This window comes from Papaver somniferum, chromosome 3 (genome assembly GCF_003573695.1).
Source record: "Papaver somniferum cultivar HN1 chromosome 3, ASM357369v1, whole genome shotgun sequence".
In the NCBI taxonomy this organism is placed as follows: domain Eukaryota; kingdom Viridiplantae; phylum Streptophyta; class Magnoliopsida; order Ranunculales; family Papaveraceae; genus Papaver; species Papaver somniferum.
Window position 1 is genome coordinate 67,023,544 of NC_039360.1, and position 21,462 is coordinate 67,045,005.

Sequence of the window (21,462 nt, forward strand, 5' to 3'; positions counted from 1 at the left end):
AATCGCATCATCTTTGTTTCAATTGTGTCTTGTGTAGTTACATAAGATCTCATAGCAATTAAACAACTCTTAACTAGTTCATATTGAGCCAATTGAACTAGTTATGGTGAAGAAGAACATGATTAATATGAGATGCTCATATGGTTGACCTTTTGGGTTATCATGTTGAACCAACATACGTGTACTCGTTTGGGCATGGTTTTTCGGCATGGTTTTTCTCAAACCCAATAAACGTGTACCCAAGTGTGTGTGACAAGCTATGTCTTTCGATCTAACGGTTGAGAGATATTAGCTTGAATCTAAATCAGATTTTCATCTAACGGTAGATTACTTTATGCATAATCCATAATTGAGAGAGATGGAAATATCAAACATGTCTAGCGCAAAAATCTTTTAATTTTATGAATGTGAACTTTTGCAGAGGGATTAAAACAGAGGAAGTGCCCTATTATCTCTGGAAGCGCTATTTGTCCTCTCCAAAAAAGAGTACTCATCATAATTCAATAGCTGGCAGGTGTGAACACATAAAAACAATATGAAAACTCCCCAGAACTATAGATAATACCCAATATGAAGAAACCAAATTTACTCTCTTACTCACATACCCAAAATCAAAATTACAAATAATACCCAGGTCGGAGAATCCATACTGTAGCTTCTGCCAAAATCAAAATCACTTCATCTTTTTCTAACTTGAAACACGCATTTAGGAGACTGGATCGCACTCATGAATCTGTGCAGCAACCATTTGAAAGCCGCAACTCAACCTTCGGATTGGTACAAAAAAAAATTAGAATAGCATATACACAATTAACTAGTCTCATTTACACAATTAACTACAGTCTCATTTGTTCTTAAATAATTAATCAAACATATTGCCAATATAGGTGGAATACTGAAAGGACGGGTTTCTTCTGGCACTTTTCATAAATATTGAAATGTGTAATATCGTCAGTGATAGGTTGTTACCTTGGGAAGATGGGTTTGATCCTTGCTCTGCCAATACCAAAAAATCCAAAAAAAAAACAAAATTAGGAAAATGTTTGAGAATGAAAATAAAAAATCACTCTAAGAAACTAACATAAAACCTATAAAAATTCCAAAACAACCTTCAAGAGAAGACTCTGTATGAGAATCCAGTGCGTTCCCCTTTAGTAGCAACTGATCCATCTTGAACAGTAGCATCATAATGATTTCATCCTAAGCAACTCTTTGAATACCTAATTTTTCTTCAAACCCTCATTAAATTATATGTGAACTGCTATGCATTGCCAATTTGAATACCGAATGAAAGATACGGAAAAGACTATATGTTAAAACCCAAGGGAGGAAAACTTAGTTAACAAAAGGAATGTATAGCAGTAGCACGCACAACTACACTGATAAAACATAATATATAAATAAAATTTCTATAATTTTTAGGAAAGCTAAGCCACTCCTCATACAGTGGCATCAAGAGCAGTTGAAGTGGCTGATAATTTTCTACTATGCGATGCTCGGTCATCAAAAACTCACAATTTCATTTAGTATGCGTCTGAGAAGACTATACTGGTGCATTAGACAAATTCAAGGGGTGGGTGGTAATAGATTAATAAGAAAAGAGAAAGTGAATATAACCAAATAATCATGACAGAAACTCTATCTTATCCTCAAGGGCTGTCAAGAAGGCAAACTTGCAAAAAAAAATAAAAAAAAAGGGAATAAACCAAACTGCAATATTTTCTCATTCTATTTTGTTTGCTATAACCATTATACCACATTGATATATGCATCCAAAGTACAAAAGAAATGAGCAACACAACTTTATAAATGTAATCAATTTCAGAGGATGTAAGTTACGTTTTATCTAAACCCATAGCCTTCTGAATCCAGACATAACCGTCACTTTTGCGTTATCCTGTCAAGGGTAGTTAAAGGATGGTAAGCTTAGCATCATGTAGTTCAAGGATTCTACGCTTAGTTAAAGGAGTAAGCTTAGTAGTAGATGGATCATAAAACTACCAAAACGGAAAACATTGAGCTAGACAGTTATACCTCTGATCTGCCTATAAGCTCAGCTGCAGTTAGACAGACCAATTTTTGGACCTCGATATCCAGTGCCACGAAAACTGTGGTGCCAGTGTGATCTTCCACTTAAACCGGAGCATGTACCTGTAATCCACAAAGGACCCATCGACCGGCACATTGGTTTATGGAAGAAAAGGTATCGGATAATGAAAATTAAGTTTTTCGGTGATTACCTTGCGATGGGCATATCAACTTTGACCTCGCATTTAGTGCACCAAAGGTCACCATTATCATCAAGGACCTTTTTGCTACAACGAGGGCATGCAAGATAGTGCCAGCCACTTTCGATCATCACATTGGTGGCAGTGACGTTACAAATGATGACATTAGCTTCCTGCATACAAAGAGATAACATACATGGATTGTTCGATGGATGAGAAAGTGTTAACTGCATATCATTGAATTGGTAGGTATCTGAAATGCGTAGATATATATGCCTAAAAGTGATGCACAACCAACTAAAACCACTGAAATGTTGAATTGGGAGGCAAGATGGATCACATTTGGCTGTGAGGACAGGATCGAATATATGGATCGCTGGACGTCCTCACAGCCTATAGGCTATCTTTCACGCTTCTTGTTCTGGAAGACCAACAACTAAAGTTTAAAATTTGGCACCAATGTTATTCAGGGTTTAGAAAGTTGCAACAAAAGCTAATAAACCTTTATATGGAAGCAAATAAGATATGGTACTGCAAGGATCGCTTGCATTTAGTTAGGAAATGTACAGACATGTCTAATGAAGTCCATGACACTGATATCGTGATGGAGACGGTAGGTAGGTCACAGATGTATGAGGAGAGGCTTTCTCAAATTTAATGCATTAAAAATTTGAGTCAATTCTGCTGGTATTGGAGTTTACCGATCTTCTCCTAGGCTCCTAGCTACTTTGATTTCCCACAAAAAAAAAAAAAAAAAAAAAAAACACACAGTCCATGCAATATAAGCATGTAATTAGCTAGGCCCGTCTATAGTAAGTTGCATTTAATGATATATTAGAGAGTTCTATGCATAAGGAGATGGGAACAACAACTCTGTGATATAGTGAATGAAAATTGGCAGACTTAATTTCTTAGTGAAATATGGTTCCATTTTAAATACTTTATCAGCTACTTTCATATATAACCTAACTCTAACTCTTTTTTATTATTTTGAAATTCTATAGTGAAGCCTTTTTTTTTCCCACTGACAAAAGGATGAAAAAGATATGGTCTTACCAGTAGGAATCGTGTGTTTCCTTGAAATAAAAAAGTAAATGGTTGACACTATTTCCTTAGTAGAGGACTATATAAAACATGGAAGTTCAAGAAATCATGTCAGTGATTACTGTCCAAAAGAGTATTCATTTTGTAAACCAATTTCCAAATCTCTAAACTAAGTATCTCAGTAAATATCATCCCAATATTAACAATATAATGAACTGCACTGTATGTATCAGAACATACATGAGCAAAAATCAGTGAGCTGTAAGCTGTATGTTCGAAACATCCCAATATTAACGATATAATGAACTGCACTGTATTTATTCGCAACATATGCGGAAAGAAATACCTGTAAGCTGTATGTTCTGAAGATTCGATTCGAGTGCCTCAAACTCAGTGAAGCTGAAATTATGGGGAATCATCGACATGGAGTAAGCATCCAGTGCGGAGAGAGATTTGTTCCACCGAAAGTAACCTCTTTTTTCACTTTTTGCTGGCCAGAACTTGGGTTTTCCAGCAGTCAAGTGCAATTTCTCAGTAGTGTACAAACCACCCTCTCTAATCTTATTATCAAACTTCCAAATAAGATTTTTGGGAATGATGGCATGTAGCTCTTCACCCTGTATCAGCGACAATAATCATGTCGACGCTGCTAACGTCGTTGGTGGACATAAAATCCAAATCTTCCCATTTCCTTCAACTTGTCCTGGGTAGCTTAAGATGGTACCTGCTGTGATGTGATATTGACTTGAGATGCCATTACGTCTGTTTTTTAGGCCTAAACTGAAAAGTGGAGAAGAGATTCATCAGAAACATAATTCACACATAGCAAAGATCCATTCCAGTGCGAACATCAGAATGGGTTAGGATAATGAACAACATGTAAATCAATATTAAAAATAAATGTGTATAAGGAGGAAAAGAATATGTATATTGCTGAAAACCAAGTAGCGTTATACAAAACTCCACACATACACTAACTAAAAATTGACCACATTCCAATTTGCACAATCAGTGTACCAAATCATGGGAATAAGAACCAACTGATTATGTATGAAAATGAATCAATAAGAGAATCAAAACCGAGATTGGTACTAAACAATAATAACTATATATAGGAGTCCCGTTGAAAGGGATTTTCACGGCAAAGACCTAATGAACAATTTTAAAACAATTGGAAAATTAAAATTAGGAATGGCAAAGCAATAACCACAACACCAACTTCTAACAGGATTGGAGATTGATAATTCTAGCAATTTTGGATGAACAAAACAAAAAATAATCAGCGTAGCGAAAGTAGCTGTAAACCAAATTGAATCTAGGGAAAAAATACTCACATGTTCGACTGGAACTGATGCTGATTTTGATTAGCCATTTTATAGACCTGATCCAAGGATTAGCGTTTTTTTGTAGTAGAAAATTAGGGAAAGAGAAAAGGATTTCATTCAAGTATCATTTATATACATGTAAAGAAAAACCCTTAGGCTTCTAGTTAGGCCACACACTCATGGACCTTAGGCCCTACAACACTTCCCCTTGTGTGGTCCAATAGAATTATGTTTGTAGTGCTTCACGTATGATGCTTCGAATGTAGGTCTTCAAATGTCTCCCTCTTCTTGATGACTTGTGCCGAAATTAACTCATTAAAACTTTGACAAGAAAAAACCCAGTGGGATAAAACCTTGGTAAAACTCTTCACATATAGTACTTTACATGTTGTCTCGTACTTTACATGTAGTTCATCACATGCAATACGATCTTCAAAGATCGACGAGTCTAAGTTAATTGCCTAGCTAAAACTTCGTCAGCAAAACCCAGAGGGACAAAATATGAACTAAAGAAAAAGAGTACAATATTAAGCAAACTTAGAACATAGTTGAGCTCGAAAATGTTGAAACGTATTGTTTCTCCATCAAAGTCGATATTTAGTGTTCCCTTATCCACATCAATAATAGTATTCGTCGTTTTCATGAAGGGACGCCAAGTAGCAATGGAAGAGACGAGTCCGATGAACCTTCATTCATCTCTAACACACAAAAGTCAGCTGAAAATACAAGTTGATTAACCTGCACAAGAACATCCTCAACAATACCCATTGGGTAGACATTAGAACGATCGGCTAATTGCAATACAATTCCAGCCTTTTTAAGAGGACCAAGATCAAGTGAGTTATACATAGATGCAGGCATAACATTTACGGATGCACCTAAATCCAACATTGCTTTGTCAAAGGTAGTGTTACCATTTGTGACTGGAATGTCAAAGCTACCGGGATCCTTACATTTCAGTGGGAGTTTGTGTTGCAAGATTGCTGAAGCATTCTCCCCCACACTTAGCACTTCATTACCTTTGAGACTTTGCTTATTGGTACACAAGTCCTTCAACACCTTTGCATACTTGGGAACTTGCTTGATCGCATCAATGAGTGGTATGTTCACATGGATCTTTTTTAGAACGTCTAAAATCTTCTTTGCTAGTTCCGCCTTCTTGGAACTTGCAAATCTGCGAGGGAAAGGTAAAGGAGGAACATAAGTAGAAACCGGAGTTTTAGAGTTAGGAATAGGTACCTCAGAAGTTTGGGGAGAATCATCATTTTTCTCCTCTAGAACAGGTTCCTTTGGTGTTTCCACTTTGCCTGAATCAGTAACTTCGGGTTGCACAAGTTGTGTACCACTTCTCAACATAATAGCATTGACGTCCCCTTTTGGGTTGATAGGTTGAGAAGGGAGTTTCCCACCATTTTGTGCCTTAAATTGATTCAACTCAATAGCCATAAAACCAGCTTGAGTTTGTAAATCCTTAACCGTACTCTCCGTTCTTTGCATAAAAGATTTCAGCAACTCTTCCATATTGGACCCCATATTTTGAGGTTGTTGTTGTTGTTGTTTTGGAAATTGTTGTTGTTGTGGTTGAAATCCATTCGGACGGTTGAAGTTGGGTTGTTGAACCGCACCTTGCTTGTTGGCATAGCTGAAGTTGGGATTGAAAAAACGGGGGTCTAAAAGCACCACCCAATATTTCGTTTAACAATCTGTATGGACAAACTCGAATACACTTTGAAGAGAATCAACAAGACTCAATCAATTAAAAGTATATCGATGAGTTTATATCTCTATCCTTATTTGATTTCCTCAGACAACAACTGTAAGTACTAATTCATCATTGGGGATGACCCAAAAATAGGAATTCCCAACTCTCTCATGTAATGTGCATCAGTTTTAAAAGAAAAAATTCAGGCTTTGAGAGTGCTCCTCCAGCAGAAACTATGGCTTTCTCGAGAACACCCCACCATGGATTGGTATCATCGGTTGCAGTCATTAGAGGGCCCCCCATGTGGTCTTTGACGGTCCCATGCTTAGTCAACTGTGATAATAAAACAATATGTTCATTGTTCAAATATTTTATCAGGCTCAAGAAAGGCTGAAGCTTTGTACAAATCTTGGAAACCAGCTTTAGCTAGCATATGCTGTTAAAAGTGTCAGTTCTGCCCCAGAGTATGAGGAATCTCGCTCCTCTTTTATGTGTACGACATAAGGTGGTATCTCAGGCCATCAATATATATTATATTCCAACATATCGGTTTTTCACTACAACCATTTCACCCCCGACCAGTGACTCCTCTTAATCCACCCTTTTAAAGTATTCATATAAGCAGGCCGAGCCAAACAATAACTAAACGAAGGATTGGTGCACAGTAAATAGATCTTACTTGCCCAGTTGTGGCATAGAATGTCAAGTGGGTACAAGCATATCATTGCCAGATTAAGTTGCAATGGTCACTTCCCTTATCTTTGCCCTTGGCTTGCATTCGACAAAATTCTTTACTACATGGATAAAGTTTAAACATTAACCCATGGAAGTATATTTTGATGTGTGGAAACTAAAAGAAAATTCTTAAAAAACAAGGTTTTAGATGTGGAAAGTAAACCGACTCTCATTTTTAAAATATGGATTTATCTATTGATAATCACAGAAGTTAGCACCAACCAGTGAACTAATAAAAACTAGAAGTTAGTTTCAATGATTAGAGATGTTATGGGCATGTGTGATACACAAACTAATAGGCCATACCTTGTCGTACATATTCCTAGGACTGGAATTAACCGATTAAATTGTGGGCATGTAGTAGCAATTTTAGATGGCATTGATCAAAAAGAAATTCAAAAACTAAATAAAAGAAATTGCTATAAGTTTTTTCTCTACTACGAGCAAATTAAGGAGAAGAACGCACACGAACCTGTTACAAAAGGCTCCGCCTAATTGATCTTTAACAGATTCAATCTTGCATAATTAAACTATGACTGAGAAAATATAAGAGTTCCGAAAAGCTCACCTCATATGTCATGTTTTTATAATGTGGCGCCTATTTATTGACGGTTCTCTTTATCAACAATTCTGGGTCTACTGTAAGTGGAATCCCACTATCAGAAACCCGCTCCAGCCTCTAAAGGTCCCATATTCATTTGATAACCATGTACTTAAAATCACTCCTCATCAACCGAAATTCAAAAACAATCAATCATACAGTATAACATACTCCAAAACACACTATTTGGATATGACAAAACTCACTGTAGGCAAAGGAGTTCCAGCTTTCAAATGCACAAGATTCACCGACACAACTTCTGAATTCATGGACAATCTAGATTTAATCCAATCAAATTGTCCCTCTCTTCGTAAAATTCTCCATATCACTGTTATCGAACATCCTTTACCCATGTCCAGGAATACCCTAATGCCCTGCAACCAACTTCCAAGGTTATCTATAAGCATAAAAACATAATAAGACTAAGTAATGATGAAGGGATAACTTTCATGATTCAGAAAGCAACAAACATATCTGAATAGAGTGAGTTCTCTACCAGCTTGGAAGTAGAGAGTTCATATATGCAAATTTACAATCACTTCAAATAAATTTTGATGACAGTAGAAAGGACTATTCAAGGAAAACTAACTTCTGCTAATGTGATATGTTAAATGTCTAACCATGTTAATGTCTAGCATGTAACTTGTATTTGGCTTCGTCCTGTACCCTCTACCATAGAGTATACAAACGATCACATAAAGTACTCTAATACAAGAAAACTGACATATGAATAAGTGATGCTTTCCACAACATAACTAAATTCATGTAAAGTTCAATGCCTTACAAAACCCAAGTAAAATATCTCATTGCTAATCTATATCCATGATACTACACATGAAAAAAATTATGTGCAAAAAGCTAGAAATTCAACAAGTATACACAAGACCAAAATGAATTAATCCCTAATTTCCTACTAACATTTCGTGCAGGAGTCTGGGAGTTTACTTGTGAGAGTTTTTTCCTGCTTACATAGTTACATGTATCTAGTATGTTTTTAGCAGAATTTCAAGTTCGGTTACATCACCTCCATACTCAATTGCATAACTATTCTATGTTCCACAATCTCCCACAACCATTGCTTCCTAACCTCAACTACATTTCTGTCACCCCTGAAACACCCTAAACATACATCTTTACTTCAAACCATTCATGACTCGATAACATCATCAACTCCATCCCTGTCATGCAGCACATCCCTAGCTACAACTACAACTTCATTACATACCACCATATGGTCTTCAACTCTTCATTGACTCCTCCAATCGTCCCTTGTAATTCAACCCCTTCACCAAATTCAACTTGAACTCCCTCTAACTTCAATCGAAAGAAAACCCATCACTAACTCATCAATCTATAAATCAATTTCATACAAAAACAGACTTAATTAAAGAAACCCTAAATTCAACTTACCTTTCTTAAAACACTCCAGTAGGTCCTTAAAGCTCATCCTCTAGATCCTGCATAAAAAAAAAAATCCTTCTGCATAAAAAAGAAACAAGCAAAAAACCCTAGAAATTAAAAAAATGAAATCTTCTTTGAAGATTCGAGAAGAGATTAAAAGTAATATGGAGAACAGATTTATTAAAGGAACAACAGATCGAGAAGGGATGGACGAGATTATAACGAAAAATATATGGAGGAAATTGTATCTGAGAAGGCGAGAGAAGGTAACAGAGTAGAGAAGAGGCGAGAGCAAACCTAACTGTATCTGTTCTTCAGCATCGGAGAAAAAATGGAAAAGGATGAGAGAATAAACTGAATAAAGAGTAAAGACGAGATATTTTAGTAGATAAGCTCGGGAAAAAAAGAATAAAAAAGATTTTTTTTCTTTTTTTAATTTTGGTAAGAATCCGGTGAAAATAAGGGTGGGAGAGACCAAAAAAATGGAGCCAATTCTCAAACTATCTTTGACGGCTAAGAAACCGTGGCCATTAGACTGCTTGTACTTTTTTTACATTGTCGGAAACGTGAAATTGACAAAAAAAACTGATATTTTGACTAAACCTAGTATTTCCCACGGTTGGTCAAGAACCCTCACAAATAGTGACTATTTGTGACGCCCCTAAAAAAAAACCTCACTAATAGGACATGTTTTTATAGTGGTATCCATAACATCAATGGAGAAACAAGAGTGAACATCACTAGGATATCTCATCGTCTCGAAAATGTTGAAACGTATTGTTTCTCCATCAAACTCTATAGTTAGCGTTCCCTTGTCCACATCAATAATAGTTTTCGCCGTTTTCATGAAGGGACGCCCAAGTAACAATTGAAGAGACGAGTCCGGTGAACCTTCATTTATCTCTAACACACAAAAGTCAGCCGAAAATACAAGTTAATTAACCTGCACAAGAACATCCTCAACAATACCCATTGGATAGACATTAAAACGATCGGCTAATTGCAATACAATTCCATCCTTTTTAAGAGGACCAAGATCAAGTGAGTTATACATAGATGCAGGCATAACATTTACGGATGCACCTAAATCCAACATTGCTTTGTCAAAGGTAGTGTTACCATTTGTGACTGGAATGTCAAAGCTACCGGGATCCTTACATTTCAGTGGGAGTTTGTGTTGCAAGATTGCTGAAGCATTCTCCCCAACACTTAGCACTTCATTACCTTTGAGACTTAGCTTATTGGTACACAAGTCCTTCAAGACATTTGCATACTTGGGAACTTGCTTGATCGCATCAATGAGTGGTATGTTCACATGGATCTTTTTTAGAACGTCTAAAATCTCATTTGCTAGTTCCGCCTTCTTGGAACTTGCAAATCTGCGAGGGAAAGGTAAAGGAGGAACATAAGTAGAAACAGGAGTTTTAGAGTTAGGAATAGGTACCTCAGAAGTTTGGGGAGAATCATCATTTTTCTCCTCTAGAACAGGTTCCTTTGGTGTTTCCACTTTGCCTGAATCAGTAACTTCGGGTTGCACAAGTTGTGTACCACTTCTCAACATAATAGCATTGACGTCCCCTTTTGGGTTGATAGGTTGAGAAGGGAGTTTCCCACAATTTTGTGCCTGAAATTGATTCAACTCAATAGCCATAAAACCAGCTTGAGTTTGTAAATCCTTAACCGTACTCTCCGTTCTTTTCATAAAAGATTTCAGCAACTCTTCCATATTGGACCCCATATTTTGAGGTTGTTGTTGTTGTTTTGGAAATTGTTGTTGCTGAAATTGTTGTTGATGTGGTTGAAATCCATTCGGACGGTTGAAGTTGGGTTGTTGAACCGCACCTTGCTTGTTGGCATAGCTGAGGTTGGGATTGAAAAAACGGGGGTCTAACAGCACCACCCAATATTTCTCTTAGCAATTTGTATGGACAAACTCGAATACACTTTTAAGAGAATCAACAAGACTCAATCAATTAAAAGTATATCGATGAGTTTATATCTCTATCCTTATTTGATTTCCTCAGACATCAATTGTAAGTACTAATCAAATACAAGGAATAACTTGGACGGTACCAAAGACCAATGTCCAAGGATCAATCAATATCAATCAACAACCAAAGGTCGGATTTCCAATTGATTAGATCAAACGCACAACCTGTATTATTTCTATTATATAAACAAATATAATGCGGAAAAGAAATAACACAGACACCAGAAGTTTTGTTAACGAGGAAACCGCAAATGCAAAAAAACCCCGGGACCTAGTCCAGATTGAATACACACTGTATTAAGCCGCTACAGACACTAGCCTACCCCAAGCTAACTTCGGACTGGACTGTAGTTGAACCCCAATTAGTCTCCCATTGATCCAAGGTACAGTTGCACCCCTACGCCTCTGATCCCAGCAGGATACTACGCACTTGATTCCCTTATATGATCTCACCCACAACTAAGAGTTGCTACGACTCAAAATCGCAGGCTTTAACAATAAACAAATATGTCTCACAAAGACAAGTCTATCAAAGGATAAATCTGTCTCCCACAGAAAAACCCTAAAGTTTTTGTTTCGTCTTTTGATATGTAATCAAGGTGAACAGAAACCAATTGATAATCCGGTCTTATATTTCCGAAGAACATCCTAGATTAATCAATCACCTCACAACAATCTTAATCGTATGGTAGAGAAACAAGACGTCATGGAATCACAAACGATGAGACGAAGATGTTTGTGATTACTATTATATCTTTCCTATCGTAGAACTCTCACGATCTCAAGCCAATCAATATGATTGTACTCGTACGATAGAAGATGCAAGATCAGATCACACAACTACGATAAAAGTAGTATCGGTCTGGCTTCACAATCCTAATGAAGTCTTTAAGTCGGTAACCTAGTTTTAGAAGAAGAAAACCAAAGCTTAAAGGAGAATTGACTCTAGCTTACAAACTAGTATCACGCGGACGTGTGGGGATTATTTTGTAGAGTTGCTAGATGTCTCCTTATATAGTCTTTCAAATCAGGGTTTTGCCTTCCTCACAAAGAAAACACTATCCACCGTTAGATGAAAACCTGATTTAGATTCAAGCTAATATATCTCAACCGTTAGATCGAAATCTTAGCTTGTCATACACAAACGAAATGCACGCTTCTAGGTTTGACAACCGTAGCCAAACGTCTGCATAGTTGGTTCAATAATAGTCAACCAAAAGGTTAGCCATTTGAGCATTTCATACCAACCATTTTCTTCTTCACCATAACTAGTTCAAATGACTCACGTGAACTAGTTAAATAGTTGTTCAATTGCAAGGAAATCTCATGTACTATACAAGACATAATTGAAGCAAAGATGAGTCGATTCACATGAATCGGTTCATCAACTTTATAGCCACGGTTTGCAAAAGCATTCTTTAGTCTTTATGAGTTAAGTTCAGAAATCATATTTAGATATATAACCTATACAAGTTCGCAGACTAGGTTCACGGACTTGAAGTACTGGAAAGAGTTTTCAAACTCCAGCAGAAATTCTCGGGTCCGAGAGCTTCACTGGTTCACAGACTGGGTTCGCGGACTTGGATCACGCAACATAGTTTGATAACTCAGCAGAAATTCTCTGGTTTGAGAACTTCGACAGTTCGCGGACTGAGTTCATGGACTTGGCTACAAGCCGATTTCCAGCATGGGACTTATGCACATATGTGTTTTCACAACATACTTATGTCCACTATGGTTATGTAATCTAAACTCTCATTCCAATCATTGAAACATTCTTAGAGGACGTTATATAGTTGTTACACTATTTCTCATCAAACCAATTTTCAAGATGATCGAAACATACATGACTTGCGCCACTAGGTAAAGAAAAACATGGTCGAAGTGAAACGCTTACCAACACATATTTCGAGATATAGATAGGCGAGGTATACTCGGCTCTAAATACCAAATGTGTATAATCTAAGTCTATATATGTAACATACGAATTTTGTCTCAAGAAGTAGGAGATAAAATAGATAGACTTTTGAGTGATAGATAAGTTCAAGTCTTCACATACCTTTTTGTCGAGAAGTTCCACCGGTTCCTTGAGTAGTTCTTCCACTTGTATGATGAATCTCCATGAAGTCCTTGAGCTCAACTACACTTACTATCCTAGTCCGAGACTTAGCTATAATAGACTAGAAACCAAGAATTAAAGTTTTGATCACTAACATTGACAAACATGCTTGAGATAGCAACGCATGCGAGTTTGATCGAGCAATGCTCTAAACCCAACATTGCTTTGTCAAATGTAGTGTTACCAATTGTGACTGGAATGTCAAACCTACCGGGATCCTTACATTTCAGTGGGAGTTTGTGTTGTAAGATTGCTGAAGCATTCTCCCCCACACTTAGCACTTCATTACCTTTGAGCCTTTACTTATTGGTACACAAGTCCTTCAACACCTTTGCATACTTAAGAACTTGCTTGATCGCATCAATGAGTGGTATGTTCACATGGATCTTTTTTAGAACGTCTAAAATCTCATTTTCTAGTTCCGCCTTCTTGGAACTTGCGAATTTGCGAGGGAAAGGTAAAGGAGGAACATAAGTAGAAACCGGAGTTTTAGAGTTAGGAATAGGTACCTCAGAAATTTGGGAGAATCATCATTTTTCTCCTCTAGAACAGGTTCCTTTGGTGTTACCGCTTTGCCCGAATTAGTAACTTCGGGTTGCACAAGTTGTGTACCACTTCTCAACATAATAGCATTGACGTCCCCTTTTCGGTTGATAGGTTGAGAAGGGAGTTTCCCACCATTTTGTGCCTTCAATTGATTTAACTCAATAACCATAGAACCAACTTGAGTTTGCAAATCCTTAACCGTACTCTCGGTTCTTTGCATAAAATATTTCAACAACTCTTCCATATGGGACCCAATATTTTGAAGTTGTTGTTGTTGTGGAAATTGTTGTTGTTGTGGTTGAAATCCATTCGGACGGTTGAAGTTGGGTTGTTGAACCGCACCTTGCTTGTTGGCATAGCTGAAGTTGGGATGATCTCTCCATCCCGGATTGTAAGTGTTGGAGTAGGGATCATACCGTCTTTGCTGATTTGGAAAGACCGCACTAGCTTTCTCCAACTCTTCACCATGTGAAGGTAAAATAACTGTAGCTGCATATTTTCTGACTACTACATCCAAGTGAAATTAAAGACTAAAAACTACTTAAACATACAAGATTCAATATGAACAAGATGTCAATAGCATGAAATGTAAAGATTGACACAAGCATATAACGTGGTTCGGCCATGAAGACCTACGTCCACGGGGAAGAAGATGTTTTCTTATTGATTATAAGGTCTTACCCTTGAAAGTGTTACAGATCTCTTCTAGATTTCTCACTTTCTCTATATCTAAGTCACTCTCAGGAATTCTCTGTAGATAGACCATCTAGGATTACATTAGTTGTCCATCTCTTTGTACATGGACTGGTATTTATAGACGAAATAAACTCGTGGTGGCGCGGTCCTCTGAGTTGGGTAAGCTGTCTTCCATCGTCCTGGCTCTCTTGGACTAATTCTATACTGTCCCTCGTGATGGATTGTTTGGTTCCCCCTCCGATTTGTCTCGCTCTCCCTTGGATCGTGCTGCCCTTCTGTGGAGAACCTCGTGCTACATCGCCTCGGGGTCGTAGTATAGATCATCCGAGCCTTCCGTCACGATGCACAACTACCAGAGTCTTGTTTTTATCCTTCATTAAATGTGGTCTTGCTTTTTAGACTTGACCGTCTGAGCCGATTAGACCTTTACTTACACGCGTCATTCATGTGTCGCTTGTGTAGTTTCCTCGACTGAGACAAACTCTCCTTTATAAGGGTTGATTCGATGTCTCTATTACATCATTATATCATGTATTCATCTCTCGAGATGTTGACACGTGGCCGTCGGGTATTTTACCCACACATATTTCTCATTTTCTTTGTAACTTGTCGAGGGCATGACGGGAAGAAAACTATGTAACCGTCCCACCTTTTCCGCCACGTCCATGATTTCCACCATGTCTGCACTTTTAATGCGCTTTACTCGCTGGACTTAAGGCGCCGGTTGGTGGTCCTTTGGTTTCTTATAAAATCTTTTGGGAGGAGAGAATGTCGCCTTTAATATCTCTTTTCAGAGTTCAGAGCTTTTTCATCCTTTCTCTCCTTTATCTCTTACTGTTTCTTCTTAACTCCTTGTCTCCTATAAAGAGACTTACAATGTCTGGGAGGAACTCCCCATCTCACTTCTCAAGACGGTATGGTCCTTTTTTCTTTTTTCTTTTGTTTTCTCCGATGGTTTTCATCGTTCTTTTTGGGTTCTGTAATCATCTTGTCTGTTGGTGTCAATGATTCTTGTCATTGCTCCATTTATTTTTTTGGATTCTGTGATCATTATGGTCACTTTGACTGATGATCTTCCCAATTTTTTTCGGCCGTAAAGTTTTGCAGCCATTGTCGCCGGTGGTTCTTACCGGTGTATGTTTCTTTTAGCCTGGCCTTTATTTACTTTGTTAGCCACTGTGCTAACTTCCTTTCCTTTGTTTGCTTTTTTAGCAGACCTGGAAAAGCTCCGATGAGAAATCCCAGTTCTGAGCGTTCCTCCGGCCTGTCTGATGATCCGTTTTTATAATCGGCGAGGGTTAGGCATCGTCTTCAACGATTTCAAATTTCTTTTGCCACTCCTGAGGGGCAGTTTGGCGTTCTTTCAAAGGAACTTTTGGCACAAAACCCTTGTGGTCCTAATGAAAATATTGTCTCAGTGGGTCAACTTGACGCTGGTCTTCGTCTTCCTTTGTATTGCCCATTGAATCCTTTTCAGTACGAGGTGATGTGTAAGCTTCAACCCCAGCGATCCATATTTCAGCCCAATGGTAATTTCTATCGGATCGCCCGAGAGTGCAATCGCCGAAGTCAAGGTAAGGTTACCCAGCACGAGTTGAATAGGTTCGTCCCTGCTCATAGGGAGTTATACACTTCTGATACTTTTGTAGAGAACTATTGGTGTCATCAGTCCGACACCTATGATGGCTTTGGAGTTGGGATTTCTAGGTCTCGGAAGAGCGCCCGAGATTCTCAGTATATGTCTTATTTGGATCCTCATGTTGCTTGATCGCTGTCGTATGCGTCAAAAATAATATTACTTTCTCACAACTTAAAATATATAATATAGCAAGGGTAAGAAAGGATTGTTCTCACATAGAGGACTAGGTTGTCAATATGTTTTGGTTTCTTAAAAGTAACACGGGGGGTTTTCTAATTTTTATAATCTAAAATAAAATAAAAGCAAAACAATGAAAAGTAAACACACAAATCAAGGATGTGAAAGTATTGGTCAAGGATTTCGTTTTCATTCACTAACACGTTCTTGTCTTAATAACTAGAATTGATATTTAATCTCTCATTATCAAAAGCCCTAAGATACCTAGTCGAAAGAATATCCCGCAATTTCCTCTTATCATCACACATACATGTAAAACGCTGCAAGTATGAATTCTACCAAAAGAATAACCTAACGCCTTGCGCTAATCAAGTTCAATTCCCATGGAGCATTAAGATTTATGAAATTAGGCTAATCAATGCAATTTAAATACTTTGCGCAAACAATTCGAACAAAGTCCATGGTTCTCATATGATTACAAAGATATATCACTATAACCTACAATCATATTTTATGCTACTTGTGTTCAAGGATTATCGCTCGATGATTAATCCTAAACTAGCTATAGCTATGAATATGAGTTCTACCAATTTTCTACTTGACAAAACAAATACTCAAATCATGTTGTAATACGTCAATCATACAACTATATTTTCAGAGAATCATGAACGATAAATATGAGACAAAACTAATTCATTAAACCCAAAATCATGTTACGTGAAATCAACTTAATCCATAAACCAATAATAAGATTAAATACTCATGTTAATGGAGTTCATAACAAGAAGAAAAAGAAGAGTTTCCATGTCTAAACCCTAGAACAAAAGTAGTAGAAGAGATAAGATCTCTAGGTTTAGAGAAAGGCTTTTCTATTTATATGCTTCTCTCAATCCAAAAGGATACTCTTTCCAACTTTAGGTCTTCTCAAAACCCATCTCCAAGTGGTCCACCAAGCCCATGTGTGAGAAATATGTCTCTGGAATTTTGGGTCCAAAATTGGTCGCTGGATTGCTGACGTCATCGCCAGAATCTGACCGGAATAGGACCGCCGGTCACCTGAGAACTGCCGCCGGCTAGCTGAGTTCAGTCGACGTTGGCAGAATATTCAGTTAAATTCCGTTACAGTTAACCGCTGACCTAACGGTCTTCTGTTAGTCAACTGGGTCAAGAAAGATGGTGAGTTAGCCTCTAGTCAGCTTCTGAGGCAGGCTGATTCGGCTTACTCATTGAGTCATTTAGAAGGATCGGTCATCGACGGTTGACTCGTCGAAGTAGAAAAATGGACACAGTTTCCTCTGTTTCTGGCTGATTTCCGGCCATTTTTTAGGCTTATATTTGGTCTTCTCCTGTGTCAATCCTAACATACATCTATTGTAGCTTCATTACAGCATTTCATCTCAGCAACAGCAGCATACTTCAATTGTTTTTCGCTCACATCTGCAATTCTTCTTCAAGCAGTTACAACACTACCAATCCTGCTCTATCTCTGCTTCAATTCTCCGCAAGAATTCTTCTCAACTGAGTTTTGGTATTGAAATTCCATCTCAGACCCATACATTACACAACCACCAGCTATCCATCCTTAATCCATTAACAGGGTCATCACAAACCCGTTCTTAGATACGAGTTGTGACTCGTTTCAATTTCATCACCAGGAACTCAATTCTGCTCTGTGTCTAACACCGATAAACACCCATTCTCTGCATTTGAGATTCTTCTTGTCTCAATTTGACAGCAGCAACACAAAATCAATCTTCTCTGCAAAACCCTTAATATCTTCTCTCACAATCGACGACAACAGTCACTGTTTTCATCTCTTTCTCGCGGAATCAATTCAAACCCCATATGTATTTCATGTTCCGCCAACAGCACCATCAAACCCAACTCTAATTCAATCTACCACCATCTTCAGCGCTAATAACACAAATCCATCGTTACCAGATCCCCTTAAATCGAATCAGTCTTGAATCAGCTACAACCCTCTTCAATTTCATCTCTTAGTTTCTCAATTTGACGGAAAATCATCTTGAGCTTCCGTTAATGGATTCAGCCCATATCTCGGTGCGCAACTTTTCTTCTCTCAGATGTGTGATGAAATGAATGAGAAAGGAAATAAAACCCTCTTTTCTGAATTCTAGGGTTAAGTAATGATTGGGATGTATAAAGACACCCAACAATTTTAGATTAAAACCACCCAGATGGCAACCCCCTAACGTAAACTTTCCTGTCTTTAATACCTCTCCAAATCGAGTTGCCCCTTAACCTTGGGTTGGCTCCAGATAGTGTTTATTCTTTTATGACCATTGTGCCCTTTTGGCTTAAATTAGGATGCTTTCTTCTTCTTTTCTTCTGTGCAACTCCAGAGTAGCTATAAAACTCAAAACACTCGTAAAATACATAATTCACACGAAAAGTAACAAAGGAAGCATAAAACAATATATATATAATCAAGGTGTTTTAGACACCTATCATTGCTACCCAGCATACTCTTCGTAAGACTTACGATCCTAAGTGGCATGTTGCTCCTATCCGAGTTGTGGGGCCTTACATTTATGGTTGGGATGAGATTGGTAATACTCTTCCTTGTATTCCTGAGATGCATGCTCATCTGCCTGCCTATAGACCCTGGGAGCTTAGATGGGTTATCTCTCGTAGGCGTTTGTCTCAGTCTGCTCGGGCTACTGAGGATGCTAAGGTAAAAAATAATGTCTTAATGTTTTGACGTATATATATATATATATATATATATATATATATATATATATATATATATATATATATATATATATATATATATACACCTTGCTGCCCCTATTTTTTGCCTTAGAAACCAAAGTTTTGTGTTTTTGGCAGAGGAGGAGGTTGGCTGATGGTGTTGGGCCATCAAATGCTCCTGCTGGTGTGGTCGAACATACCATGGAAGTGGATGTTGATGCCTTATTTGTTGAGAATTAAGTGTTGGATGTCACTGATTCATTCTTTGAGGATCTTGATCAATCTCTGTTGGTTGATCCTACTGATCCTGGCGCTGCATTTGGATCGGAAATAACTCTGCCCCAGGCGAGGGATATCGCTGACAGGGGTGCAGGTGTTGGTGACGAGGAAGTAGGCGGTGATCTCGTTGCGACTCTGAGCGGCGGCGGTGGTGCTCCAAGTGTACCTAGTAACTTTGCTAGTGGGTTTCCTTCTGCTCCAGCGGGTCCGTCCGGTACTTCTTCCTCTATGCTCTGATTTAGTGGTGGATCTGAGTCAATGAAGATTATATGCTCGGATGGGTATGCTCGGCTGAGCGAGGACGAGCAAGCTCGTGTCTTGACTTCTCTGTATAGGTCTGCACAGCAACAGCTGGTGCTATCGATTAGTCCCTGTATTGGTAGTTATGGTCAAACTATTGGAGGATCAGTTAGATAATGCTGGTCATAGACATGCTAGAGAGTGCAGTGGTCTTAGACTCGATGTGAGTGCTCGTCAGTGCAAGATTGACTCCTTATAGCAAGAGAATGCAATGTTGCTGGAAGATGCTGAGGTACATCGTAAACGCATTGTGGAGATACATGATTTACTGGATAAGGCTAAGAAGGTATCTGTGGAGCGTTCGGATGAGATCAAGATGCTTCGAGCGCAGAAGGATGGGCTTATTATTTGGCAGTGCGATCATATGCCTATCTTAGCACAAGCCGAAGATGATAGGGAAGCACTGAGAAGACTCAAGCGGGATTATGTTGCCCTGGAGAGGGAGCGTGATTGGCATATGCTATCTTGTCCTCATGGTGATATGGCTGTAACTCCTGCAGAAGCAAGGCTTAGTACTCTAGATACCGAAAGGATTCGATTAGAACATAACTTAGCCGCTGTTTTACTTGAAAACGAAGGCTACTTATGCATCAGTTTGTGCATTGTTTCGCCGTGATATTTTTCGCAAGTTAATATTTTTTGCTTTGTTCTTGCAGAGGCTTGCAATCAAAAGGCTGAGTTGGAGCGGCAATTGGAGGAAGAGAGGGTGGCTAGGAGGGGCCTTGATCAGGAGCTTAATGAGTTGGTGAGCAGTCACGAGGAGGAATTAGTTTCTGCTCATGCAGAGAAGGATGATAAGTTAAATAACCTTCATGCGGAGTATAAGGTTTTGATGACAAAAGCTTGTAAAGATGTTGTCATTCAGGAGCGTCAACGAGTTGCTACCGCTGCTGCTGCGAACATCGTGGTCCCTCCAGCGATCGCCGAGACCGAGCCTGTGCAGAATGTTACTGACGTCGAGGATGAAATGGGTGACGATCAAGGGGCTCCTGATGGCGGAAAAACCTGAGCTGGCCCGTCTTTTTATGCAAGTGATATCTACTTATTTTGGCTTCATTCTCTTAGTTTCTCTTGTTGAACATAAGTCTGTAGGTTTATATGCTCCTTTGTCGAAACATTTTCGTCTTTGTTGGAAAGTCCTCAGTTGTGGGAGGCATGACTTTGCTGTTTATTTTGTAGTAAGTCCTCGTATGTGGGAGACGCTTTAACTTTGCTGCTGATTGCTTTTAACTGTGTCGTTTAGCGACTGCCTTCGTTTAATCCTATGATAGTTTATCATGATTTGGATGTGAAAGAGTTTCGACTGTACATTGTTGGTCCAACCTTGGATAACATATCCAAGGAGTGATCAGTTCCTTAATTGGACATGCTATCTCTTATGGTGTTAGACTTGGATTGTAGCAACTTTCGTTTAGCCTTTGTATATTTTGTTTAGTGCCAATTATAGGAGCACTTGTTCCTTGAGTTTTTTGCTGAAGCATGTAGTCAAGGGTGATACCTTGGTTGACCAATTCTTACTTTGGTGTAAGGTTGTCAAATCTGGGCATCTTCTGTTGTAGCAGGATATCGTCGTATATCATGATCGGGACGACGTTACCTTAGGTTTGTTTTCCAGGTAAGGTAACTTGGGGTGATTTACCCGCGTTGTTTTGTTGTAGAAATGGGCGGTGTGGCCAGCACCGTGCCATAGTTGTTGAACTTATTTGTGTATTTGTTAGAAGTGCAAGTATGATGCGACTAACCTAAATGCATATATAAAACGGAAAAGGAAAGTAAACACATGCGATGATAAGAGATTTAAATCTACGAAATAGAATCATAATATAAACAAGCAATACACAAAAGGAGTAGTTTTATTAATTTCAAAAGAGGGTGTGGACCCTTAGTACATTTCGAGGGAGATTTCATGTCCTGCTTACAAGTAGGGGATCGAAGCCCTAGCTTCTAGACATCAACCTTCTTGGG

At 38.4% G+C, this 21,462-nt stretch overlaps 1 long non-coding RNA gene across 2 annotated transcripts; it reads right to left on the bottom strand.

Moving 5' to 3' along the window:
* Positions 1–466: 466 nt before the first annotated feature.
* LOC113356390 lies at positions 467–5,095 on the bottom strand. Of its 2 annotated transcripts, XR_003362959.1 has the most exons (8): positions 4,607–5,095; positions 3,619–4,052; positions 2,241–2,401; positions 2,035–2,151; positions 1,840–1,897; positions 1,110–1,258; positions 970–996; positions 467–767 (listed from the first exon to the last, which is right to left on the bottom strand). It is a non-coding gene; the product is annotated as an uncharacterized LOC113356390 (long non-coding RNA). The 2 variants fall into 2 exon arrangements; XR_003362958.1 differs by having other exon boundaries at positions 1,110–1,897.
* Positions 5,096–21,462: the final 16,367 nt, after the last annotated feature.